The sequence below is a fragment of the Spea bombifrons genome, chromosome 4 (genome assembly GCF_027358695.1).
Source record: "Spea bombifrons isolate aSpeBom1 chromosome 4, aSpeBom1.2.pri, whole genome shotgun sequence".
NCBI lineage: Eukaryota > Metazoa > Chordata > Amphibia > Anura > Pelobatidae > Spea > Spea bombifrons.
In genome coordinates this window covers 77,143,094-77,156,306 of record NC_071090.1, presented here as the reverse complement: position 1 = coordinate 77,156,306, position 13,213 = coordinate 77,143,094, and the positions used below count along the sequence as shown (strand labels likewise).

At 39.3% G+C, this 13,213-nt stretch overlaps 1 protein-coding gene across 1 annotated transcript in view; it reads right to left on the bottom strand.

Moving 5' to 3' along the window:
* OTUD7A (OTU deubiquitinase 7A) overlaps positions 1-8,723 on the bottom strand; it is an 87,886-nt gene extending 79,163 nt beyond the window's left edge. Inside the window, exon 1 of the mRNA XM_053465100.1 lies at positions 8,611-8,723. The gene's annotated coding sequence lies outside the window, so the exon portion shown is untranslated. The remainder of the gene's footprint in view (positions 1-8,610) is intronic.
* Positions 8,724-13,213: the final 4,490 nt, after the last annotated feature.

The following is a 13,213-nucleotide window of genomic DNA, read 5'->3' as shown; positions in this document are numbered from 1 at the left end:
GCCATGAGAATCCATTTCAGAAAGCTCCTGACACACAGTGCTTGTACTGATGTTGCTTCCAGAGGCAGTTTGGAACTCTGTAGTGAGTGATGATACAGAGGTCATATACTTTTTACTCACTATGTTCTTCAGCACTCGGCAGCCTTGCTCTGTGAGTGTGGTCTACTGCTTTGCTGAGCTGTTACTTCAAGATATTTTCACTGCAGAATAATAGCACTTACAGTGGTCCAGGGCAGATCTAGCAGGGCAGAAATTTCACAAACTGACTTGTGGCAAAAGGTGGCATCCCTTTGACCCTCCCATGTTAAAAGTCAGAGTTTTCAGTACAACCCATTCTACTGCCAGGCTTTGTCTAAAGAGATGGCATGTGCTAGATTTTTTACACCTGTTAGCTATTCAACAAATAGGAGAGGTGTCCCATATATAGTGTAGTTAAACACATAAATGCAAATTTTTTTTTATTTTTTTTTAGCACCTCAAGCACCACAATCAGGCCACAATTTATATATATACATTCCAGCTTGAGAACAGGAATCTCAAAAAGAAAATCTATTAAAAATTTTGTTCAGTGCAAGGACACACAGAATTGCTGGACTGGTTATAGTCAACCCAGCTTTACACAGTTCTCTGCTCTGATGGTTAGTGCTTTATTTTTCTCCACAGAGGATGTGGGAGACAAAGATTACCTTTATACCGCTACAAAGTGTAATACGTAGATGTATTATGTTCCTTCATTTATGTACACTGATCTATTTTTAACAATAAGATACCCATACCTAAGTGTTTTTGCTTAGTGTACATAAGAATCTGGAGCTACTCCTGCAGATAACATTGGTCCCAATTGTGTCTGTTGAGCTGTTTTCAAGCCAGGCAATATAAATTGTGTATTTTCAAGTGTCTGTCTTATACATTTTGAGGCTCAATTACTTCTTCGGGATAATTAGCAAGAAAATATACTAGCTAATTGAAAAACAAAAAATAACTTTATACAATGATCATACTTTTACCCATACAATATGTGTTTGGTGTAAAGACAATGACAATAACCAAAAAGTTATTTTGCCTCTCCATGAGACTAATCATTAAAAGTTGGGTTGATCCATTGCTCAGAAACAAGGGTCAAGGAAGCAATCTTATAGCAGTACCATTTCTTTCACTGCAGGTAATAAAACATGCCTTTCTCTATAATATTTTCCTCCAAAATAATTATTCAATGAATCTGCTGCACAAAAGTACTAAGCAGTCACCTTCTGGGTTAATAGCCAAAGTGCCATTGTTGGATCTTTTATAGCATGAAATTGGCCATCCAAGTGAACGGTGAATATTTCATTTAAGCAGCTACTTTGCAAAGAGCACATGACCCTATCTATAACCTTGAGTCTGCAGATGAAAATGCATTATGTCTGGATTGTGCTAACTAATGTGTTTTATTCTGAGTACAATGATGTATAGACAAAGAATAGTAGCACCAAGATAAAGTCATCTTAGAACAAAAATTAACATCAAAACATAAGAACTTTGGTGATGCAGAATTCTAGCCTTCAGGAATCCTACAACAGTAAATCTTAATTTTTTGGTCAATTCTGTGAATTTTTGAAATGCTTGAACAGCCTACTTCACCATTGTACTAAAACCCTAAATGTAAAGGGTTCTCAGGGAAAATTGGCTATTTTACCGACAAAGAGCAAGTCAAGTCTTGCCAAATCCCCACTAGGCAATGCATTGTCTATTTTAGCATGTACAATTAAGAAATTGTTCTAGATCTGCAAAAATAAATAAATAAAAAATATATAAAATAAATGAACCATTAACGATACTGTGGTTCTATGTGGTGCCAATGAGCATTATAGAACACACCATATTGATCCGAATGGCATGGTATGAAAACTCACATTTCTTCAGTGAATTGGCGTGCAATAAATGGAGGAGAAAGCACTGGAGCGGTCACATACGGGATAAAGCCATTATTAGGTCCAGCACCTAGGTTCCTTTTAATGTCCAGTTTTCTAAGTTAATTAGATTTATTCCCAGCTCTGTTCTCACATCTACCACTGCAAGGGCACAGCCAGGACATTTCATGTAAAGTCTTCCATTTATTTCCCAGGACTAAAAAGTGCAGGTTGCATCGGAATACTATGTCAGCCCAAGCAGAGTAGTTCTACATTCTACTGACAAATGTGTAAAGTAGGCGAATAGCCTACTTTAAAGTAGATCTGATCACAGGACTGTCATGGAAATTTGAGACAGCTCAATGTTATAAATGAGGCCACCTATTCTATCACAGCAGAGATAAATGTGCTAGGTAACAAAAAATACCTGCAAACAAAATATTTTTTGAATTGGTAATCGTGTTTACATCGTGTCTGAAAATAATAAGGGACTGCATTACTAGGCATAAGTCTGCATTGACCTTTTCCAATTCACATACTAACTAAGGAGCTGAAATGTTAAAACATAATCTAAACTAGTGGGCCAGATGTAATATAAGGTACATTTCACTTTACTGAGAGGGTGATGGATAAATGGAACAGCCACCCAGCAGTAATAGTAGTGGCTAATAAAGTGAGGGAATTTAAATTTGAATGGTATAGACATAAAACTATCCTGAATATAAGACAAGATCAAGCACTGATTAGGATCTGAGTCTCTACATCAGGAAATGGGCAGACTGGTTGGGCCGAAGGGTTCTATCTGCAACCACATTTCTGTACTGACTGCGTGGTTTCTTGGAGCACCTGCAAAGGTGTACAACCAGGCAGGTTTACAAAAACATTATTAAAGACTTCCCACATCAAATTATTACCGTATTTGCCCGATTATGGGCCGCACTTTTTTCTCTCACTTTAAGTCTTTAAAGTGGGGGTGCAGCCTATAATCGGGGTTTAGCGCAAGGATGCACAATTTGTATCTCCTGACGCACGGGACTTGCAGTTTTTTTTCCTTTTCCTTTTAGCCCTGCTGCAGGCAAGCAGCAGGGTTAGGATCCAGATCCCCCACAGCGCTGCAGAGGACCTGGATACTCCTCTCTGGCATCCGGTGGACGTCTGCACGATCCAGACAACCCCACTGCTGCCGGCACTTCCACCGGGGCTTCAACACTCCATTATGCACAGTAACCAAGAGGGACCACATGCAAATAAGGAAGCCTCCCCCACACTAAATCAAAGCATTTTCATCATATAAAGGCATGTTAATGAGCAGACAAGTTAAATGAACTTCTTCACTAAAGATCAAACAGGTATAATATCACATTCACCCAATAACACTTATGGGTGAATTTATGGTGAAATCTAAGGGAGATTGCTGAATGACTACTAATAAATACTACTATGATGATCTCATTCTATGGGTCATCAATAATATTTACATGCAAATTCAATCTAAAAGGCTAACCAATAAAACCATTATGTGACTGGGTAAATGGATCCAAACATCTGGACAATAGCTATCAGGACCAGACTGGGAATGATGAGGTGGCGCTGGCATTTTAAGGCAAGTGGCTGCCAAGCGTGGCCGCTGGTTGGACGAGCATAGCCACATGTTATGTTTTTATGCTTACGTAGAGTGCGGCTGGGCATACTCAGTTGAAGGCCACACACTGGTTGCATAGGGTGGGGTGGGCCATATGGGGTGTCCAGTCTGGGCCTGACAGCCATCAACAGATTCAGTATGTTAATGGCGAGCAAAGTAAAACACACATACACATTTGAACATAAAAATAGGTTAGAAAAATGATGATTTAAATGTTTTAACATTTAAAATAATTGTTTTACCCCTTTCCACCAAATCAAAAACAAGCACTAAAATGGTACTGGACCCCATATATATGCAAGAAAAAGAAACTAATAACGAGCGCCCAGTGTGAGACCTCGCAGCCAGAGTGACAATAGGGCACAAAACCTACTGCAAATAAATATAAATAACCCTGTGCAAGACGATACAAGAAACCTGTAAAAACACTCAATGATGCAAAAAAATATAATACTCTTACAGAAAAATATATAAGCCACAATTGTGAACAATAAAAATATTTTAAAAAAATACTGGACCTTGTCAACATGATCAACAAGAGCCATAAAAATAAATACAATGTAATAGTGTAAACAACAAAGAATTGCAATGTTTGTTATTTCTCTGTTTATGTAATGTTGTTTTTTTTCCTAAATAAAAAAAAAAAGAATTACAATATATACACACACCCAATCGAAGCATTTTGAACGATGAAAAAGAATACAGGCCTTATATATATATATATATATATATATATATATATATATATATATGTTAATCTTTTCTTTATTTGGCACTGTGGTAGATAAATTACAAAGTATCTAGGGAAACCCCTAGGTCATAAATGTATTACTGTGAAATATAGCAATATATACAAACATTATGTATTGATAACAGTGTACATTTGGACCTCTGCCTCAATCCCTTATCCAATATTAGCAAATCACAGCTACAAGATTTTTATCAACTGGATTCCAACTTCTTTTGGTTCTACATTGTCAAAGCTCCACCAATGTGTTTACAAAACCCTACAGGTCCTCATGAAAACACACCTGGGTGGAGTAATATGCGTAGAAGTTATGAATATGGGTTTAAAACATAAACTTGGTTGTCATTTGGGGGAGATAGTTTCAGACCCCTATCCCGAATTACAAACTGGGTTCACAAACCTGCAAGCCAAGACAAATGTTTTTGTTTTGATGATGATGAGCAACAAATGACTGGTAAGCAGACACTATACCGCTTTTATGCACTTGTAAAAAGACACAGGAGATAAACAGGGACTCAACTTTACATACATAGAGTGTAATCTACAAACCATTCCCGATCTGTTGTCATAGTGATCATGCTGTATATTATCTGCACTTGCATACATATATGTAAAACATATACAGTATATGTGCAGTCTACAAGTTTTCTAGGTGTGTCCGGAACTAAAATTCCTGTGGACTACTGAGACTATCAAGGGAATGCACACTAAACAGGAGTTCAACATGGGAAACAAAAGAGTAAACCAAGCATTGTGTAGAAAATTAAAAGCAGGACACAATAAAAGAGTAGAAACAGAATAAGGTGCATGAATGAGACAAGAAGCAGATAAGATTAAAATACAAATAGATGAAAATAAATATTGTTCATACAGAAAATATAAGATGAGATTTGACGCTTTCTCAGCATTATAAAGTGGTAATGTAACTAAAAAGGGCCAATCAGCAAAACCGAAATCACTGCTATCTACTCCATGCAGTTCATTACCGAAGAGGTTAAACACAAGTGATTATGGGATAGCAACAAGACTTAATAACCACTTTACCGTTACGATGACTTTGCTGCATTATCCTAGTTATTAATTATTCTCTTTTGCTTGGCCTCACATGGGATATAACCCAGATTTTTAACCTTTTGCTACAAGGTCAAAATCAAGCCATGCATTCAAGGTGGGGGGAGTTCTTTGAGCTCCAAGGGTTATCTAAATGTATATAAAAACACCGGGTGTCCTTGATAACATCCTCAGCTTGGTGAATATTTGTAAACGTACTATTATTAGGTGCGTTCGGTTGTATTGGTACCAAATGTATTCTAAAACCTTACCAGGTATAAGGAATTATTTGACGATTAATGGATCGGCTGTAAGATTTCTCAAGATAATTTAATTTTACTAAATTTTTGGCAGGGTCACATCAACCCTCCTTGTAGCTAAAGCTAGCTGGGTTAGGCGCTTCATAATGACTTGCAATTGTGAATCTAAAGAACTAGAATGTTCGCTTCTCACCCTGTTTACACAACTCTATACAATGCTAACTATTGTTATCAGAAGGAAGAAAGCACCTTCTGCTGTCAAAGAATTGATGGTTGGCAAAGCATTTGTACCACATATGGGTGCAGGATGGACTATGAGTTTAAGCATCAAATTTCTCATGTTGCTGTATGCATTTATGAAAAGGGCTGCACATTCAAAGATTACCTGTCTACTGTGTGCCTGCAGAAAGTCAATTCAATATAATAGACATTCATCTCAAAAACACAGAGAACAGTCATAAGAAATAGAACCAACTTAAATATGCAGAGCCAAGTAGCCATTCGTGTATTATTTATTTATTTATTTAGAAAGTGTTTTACCATGAAGAATGCATTGAGAGTTCTCTCATTTCCTGGGGACCAAGTCCAGAAACGTTTCACATACAGGGTTATATATATATATATATATATATATATATATATATATATATTATAAAATAAAATTACAATTGGCATATTCAGTGTAAGTAGGCGTTTGTAATCGTATGACAGGTACATTCTGTTTGTAGATGTTGGGAGATGCTCATTTTCAGGGATTTTAGGCTATTGGATGATTTGACAGCGTCTGGGAGGCTATTCCACATGTGAGGAGCTCTGAAAAAGGCAGCTCCCTCGACCTGCTTCCTTTTTGAAGTGAGGGATAGTTAGTACGCGGCTGGTGCTGGATCTGAGGTTGTAGGATAAAACATGCAAAGGTTGACCCTTGTTTATAACAGGCTGCAAGAATAATGAATCTAGAGTGTTGTCTCCGGCAGGCTCTGAAAAAATTCAGTAAAGGTGGCTTAGTCTTATCAGACAACGTTTAGTGAATGGGTAGTATGGATAGAGTAAGAACATTTCTACTGCTACTTGACAATGGTTGGCTGTGGCATGTATTGTTTATGTATTAAAATAATATTCACACCATCACCACGTCATATGGTTGGTATACCTGGTTGTTTCTACAACCAGCCCAACATCCCTTTAACAAACTTTACATGCTGCTCAAACTATTTTCTTTAAATAACAAACCATCACCAAAGGTTGGCTTGTGATTTATGAGATATAGAAGCCTCCAGTGTCCTGCCAGGCAGCATGCCAGAATATGCAGGGAGTGAAACACAAGAAAGGTTTCAGTGTATGTAGTCATAGAGCAGCTTTAAACACAGATAGCTGTAGCGAATGCAGCTTCTAGTTACAGAGAACACTTACTTGGATCATTCACTCCCACAAATCATGTTAGTGCTGTATACTATTAAATAAAACACAAAAAATCAGGATAAAAGATGTCTAGTAAAAACATATTTTGGATCTTCATGTAGTGGCCTGGCAAACACACAGGGCCTCATAACCTGCAACTGCTACGCTTAATCGCTTATTGTATATAATACATGCATTTATGCAACATTTAAACAGAAAACATCAAATTGTATTTTTTAATACAAATTCAAAGCTTGCTTACAAAACTATGATTGCTTTGCATCTAACCTTGGCTTCTCCGGACAGAGTAACGTGACGAGTAAAATGTTTATTTACTACTGCAAATCTACGAGAATTATGTTTTACATCTGGGCTGGGCAGCCTGCATTTATGTCCATAGCAGATTCCATCCGTCTGTCATTATTAGTCCAACACTAGTCAGAATTCATCACTAGTTGCCCACCGCTCTCCCGTGTAATACAGATCTGCCATCAGATTATGATGCATCCCAAATAATACCTACATACATGGATATGCACACACCACATTACATGAACTATACATAGTACGCGACTGCAGCCACCGCATCACTGGTTTTGCAGAAATCGCAAGATACATTTTAGCAAATATATTATCCGAAAATCAAGCAAATGCAAAAGTTTATACGGAGGTGACAGCTATGTATGTAATTACAGACACGTCCAGCACTCACTCCACTATTCACATATTTATTACTAAATCAAGATCACAAAAACACTATCACAGGTATTCGGGTTGCATGCAAAAAATTAACAATCGCCTGTTCCCAATACTAACACACACATATAAATATATAAATATCGACAGCTGGCCAGCTTATGTTTACAAAGGAAACTAATGCCATTGCAAAATCTAGAATTACTTGTTAAAACGAATGAGTCAAAGATTTTATTATACCATTTAAATATTATGTATAATCAGGAATGAGTTACTGGATACTGCCATGCATTCGCAAAAATAAAATGTAAACATTATATATATATATAATGCAAATGTTCTGCAATAACAGCATAATGGTTACCTATGCCAACAAAGACTCAGAGGTTGCTGTTCCAAGACTGGACATGACACTTGTCACTGAATCCTGTCTTGGCTGCTATACAGAGTACAGGGCAGTCTCATCCCATGTTACATGTCACATATACAGTCAAGAACACAAACATCAGTGACATTGGCACTGGTCACTGGTCTTACAATTATCATACAAGATGTGTTTTTGTTTACACACAATGCCACTGCAGCCGATCACGGACCTACAGGAAAGCATGTGGCAGACACACAGTCATCATCATCATGATGATGATGATGATGATGATGACTCGCCAGCGCAGGTGCATGCGGCGCCGGTCTCAGTGAACGGGACAGGTCAGTGACTGCACAGTGTGGAGGTCACAGCAGTAATGCCCAGAGTCGGCACCGCATTAACCTAGCACATCCACTCAAGGTGAGCACACAATGCGGAGTGACCGTGCAGCACAGCCAGGCAGATAAGAGTGATCCTGTCCCGTCTCTGCAGTGCAGACACATGACATTGCACACGTTAGGCTCTGCGGGGCATTTCCCACACACGTCTTCCCGGCTTACCTGGTTTACGTGTAGCCCATGCCCTCCATGCATTAAGCTGAGATATCCAGACTTCACCGGCTAAGGACAACCCGCTACAACCTCAGTGTCTACGCGCAGCATCCAAACCCCTGTTACTTCACCCTGCAGAACACAGAGCCACCCCCCTTGTCTCCAAGACGTGCACCTAAGCCCCGCCCACCAGCCGTGGCATCAGTACGCTGTGAAGGAGAAAACGGTGAATGGTAGGGAGGAGAGGCACGAACGATTGGTTCAGTCGCCAGTCCATCATAAAATCAATCGGGGCGGGTTTGTCGTCGGTCCAGTAGGTGGCAACAAGGAGAAAAAAAAATAAAGGGCGGGGCTATGCGCGAGACTGAGAATGCGTTTTGGGGCTGAATTGTAAAGCCATCGCTGATTGGCTGTGTCCTGATGCGCTTTAACAGCCTTCAGCTGGTCCTTCAGTAGTCTGGAACGTTGCTTCCTGAGCGGGGTTATTGTGTGCCAGATGCAGTGCTTGCGGGGGTCTAATGATTAAAACGTCAAACAACATTTCGCTTTCAGGCGCTAAAATCCTGCTGATCGGTACCGTTTACGGTCACTATAAGGCGTTTGTTGGGTTTGAATGCGCTTACAACCTTTGGGCCGTATGTCTGGAGGTGTGGATAACAGGATGTCTAGTGTAGGGATGTGCTCTGGTAACATATACGCGTTTATTCACTAAGAGAGAGTTGAGGTTTCACATCCTTGACTTTACGTTGTTATGCATAATTCAATGTGTGATTTCACTATGCGATATACCTGGTCAGCCAAGGTCTTTCTGCAGCAGAAACTTGAGATCAATGAGGAAAAACAGCCCTCCCTTTAGTGAATAAACCCCATAGTGTATTTCTATTTTATATTATTATTATTGCAAGTGCTTTAAACTGGTAGCAAGGATGTTGTTGTTTTTTTTATACCTACACTTTTCATACCTGCTGTAATTTGGCTATGATGAAAAGAAGATCCCAGTTTTCAGGGCTGGAACGTTTACTTCAATACAAGCAACTCAGATGATGGTACGTTGTGCAGCAGGTAAGTGGTTGCTATAACGGTGTGCATTTGGAACCACTTGGCTACACTGCCTTAATAAAGAACCTCCTTTATATTGATGAAAAATCCAGGCTTATTTGTCGTTGTATTACACCGATCAGCCATAACATTATGACCACCTGCCTAATATTGTGTAGGCGAAAACAACCCTGACCTGTCAAGGCATGGACTCCACTAGACATCTGAAGGTGTGCTATGGTATTTGGCACCAGCACGTTAGCGGCAGATCCTTTAAGTTCTGTAAGTTGCCAGACGGGGCCTCCATGGATCGAAGTTGTTTCTCAACACCTTGAACTCCTTTTTTGTGTTTATCAAATCGTTTTTGTGGCTGGGTGCATTACCCTGCTGAAAGAGGCCAGCGTCATCAGGAAATACCATGTCCATGGAAAAGGGTTTACATGTTCTGCAACAATGCTTAGGTAGGTGGAAGTGTCAAAGTAACATCCAGACGAATGGCAGGACCCAAGTTTTCCCAGCAGAACATTGCCCAAAGCATCACACTGCCTCTGCTGGCTTACCTTCTTCCCATAGTGCATCCTGGTGCCATGTGTCCTTCAGCTACGCGAGGCACGTGCCCCTGTCCATCCATGTGATGTAAAAAAAGGCACAGGGAGGCTGTAAGTGATGTGCAGACCCCATACTGCTGGTAGCATCAATACACAAGGGGGGCAGATAGTCAGGTTTCAGAATGTATTGGCTGCTTGTGCATGATAGGAGTGTGATTGCTATATTAACCCCTTAACGACAATCCCCGTACATATACGGGGTTGCCGTGCAACGGGTTAACGATAATGCCCGTACATGTACGGGCTGCCGTTAAATAGCTGCATCGCCGCGATCGCGGCGTTTTCGCCGCGATCGGCGGCTTTGCAGCATCCACGGAAGCCTCACAAGTGAGGCTGACCGTGGATCCGGGGAGGGCAGCCTTCGGCAGCCCTCCCCGGAAGAAAAATGGCCGCCGCCGCACCGATCATCAAAGATCGCGGCGGCGCCCGGCTAAAACAGTTTAGGAAGCGATCTGAATCGCTTCCTAAGCATAAATGGTGTTACTGACATGCCTCGATATCGAGGCATGTCAGTAACACTACCCCCTACCCCGATCGCCTTGTGATTGCTCCGAGGAGCAACCACAAGTGCCATCCTGTGAATGACGTTGCCGTCATTCACAGGATGGCATCAACAATAAATATGAGTTCATAGAGGGTCTATCCAGACCCTCTTGTGAACTCTCGAGCTCCTCCTGCAGGTTGAATGCAGGTACTGCATCCAACCATGCAAGGTCAATGGAGCCCAGCTCACTAATGAGTGATTAGTAAAAAAAATTTAAAAAAAAAAATTTAAAAAATGTTTAAAAAAAATAAAAATAATATGGTAACATATAAAAATCCCCACTGTCACCAAAAAAAAAAAAATTAATAAGCAAGTCCTAAAATTCTTTATCTTTACAAAAATTCCAGCATGGAAAGAGTTAAAATATTGGCATTACAAATGCCCATAGGGTGTCTCGTATTAAAAAATGCATGAGTGGATGGGATAAATTGAATTGGCCGGGTTCAAAGGTGTCCCAAATATGGGACATGGGGGCAGTAGGATCAGATGTCTAAATGGCCAAAAAATACACACCTCACAAAGGCGGCCTTTTACATCCCAAATAACCCAACAAACCCATGCATGTGGGGTATCACTGCGCTCAGGAGATGTTACTGAACACATATTGGGGTGTTGTTTGACAGGGACATATACCAGGAGCGATAAATTTATACCTGAAGTACAACGTGTGTGAAAAAAATACAAAAAAATGTACTACCATAAAGTTTCACAAAGGCTGGTGGTAAAATTAGTGCATGGAAAGGGTTAAATTACCAGCATGTGAAATACCTTGGGGTGTCTAGTTTTTAAAAATATATGACTTGATGGGGTAAATTGCATTGGCCGGCTTCAAAGATACCCGAAATGGCACATGGGGGGAAGAATTACCAGATTTGGAAAAAAAGGTTTTGAAATAGCAAAACGCTACCTGTACTTATTGCCCCATAACGTGCAGAAAAAAGCAAAAAAACATAAAAACATTGGGTATTTCTAAACTCAGGACAAATAGTAGAATCTATTTAGCAGGTTTTTTCATTCGTTTTTGCAGATGAGTAAAAGTTTTTTGTTTAAAAAGTGAGAAAAAGTAATTTTTTAACAAAAAATCCCCATATTTTATCATTTTTTTTTTATAGTAAATTAGATGATATGATAAAATTAATGGTATCTAAAGAAAGCCCTGTTTGTCCTGAAAAAAACAATATATCATATGTGTGGGAGCACGAAATGAGAAAGAAGAAAATCACAGCTAAACAGCAACACCGAAAAATGTTAAAATAGCCATTGTCCCACAATATACTACGAGTAAAAACCCCTATTGTCCTTAAGGGGTTAAATATAAAACATGTTTTATATGATGTTTTCACAGGGTTCATGTTCCAGGGGGGAGGGATTACATAGTGGATGACTTTATAACTATTTATTTGGTGTGAATACCCTTGAGGGTGTCTTGAAAAAAGTCTCAATCAGAGACTGAAACATCAAACTGCATTGGAACAATACATCTTTTTGAATCAAAATCCAGTGAGTGCTTATCTTGATTCATACAGTTGTACGTATATCTATAACACATGATATAGTAAGCACAAGTCAGATCCAGCTCTCTGCAAGTATAACTGGAGAAAGAAGGGGCCTAAAAAGACCACCATGCGTATGCACAGAAAGTGCTTCCATTAATTTGATTAGGAGCACTTTCTTGCCATTGGTTGGCTGATTTAAACCAAACAGTCGAGCAAAATGGAAGACTATAAGAGGTGGGGAGCTGCAACTTCTCCTTAAGACAAGTGATTACTTTGTCTTGCATAATGAACTGCAATAAAGAGCTATGCGTACTGCTGCTGCCAATTGATTAAATTGCTACCTAATTAAATCATTCATCAAATGAAATTGCCACTCACATGACGTAACAATTGAATGACTGGATGGAACTGGCAACAGGAGTACATATACATGTATTTGATAAATGGAATGGATTTACTAACATGAAGTTGAATTATAACTTAGTGCTTAAGCTTTCATTGATATACTGCACCAATGACATGTTCTTTATTAATACATTTAATTAGAAAAGTAAAAAAAATTCCAGTCTGTATTATCCACATATTTACATATATTTAATAGAAAAAAAACAAGCATACTTAAGGGAAAAGTCACAGCAGATGTACCGGTATTTACATTTTTATAAAATATGTTATAAAGTAATTGTCACTCTACCCTCCCTGTTCCATTGCTAAATTAGGGTTACCATATCAGCCATTTTATTTTGTCCTGGCCACATCTAATTTGAACCTGTTGCTAGCCTACATTATATTAGGTGTACAAATGAATACATGCATCATATGAATTTTAAATGTTTGTGGTGTCCAAGGCCAGATCAAGGTACCTGGGGCCCTATTGCTCCCCCTCCCGCAAGGTATTTACTAAATCCTCGTGGATGTCCTTCATA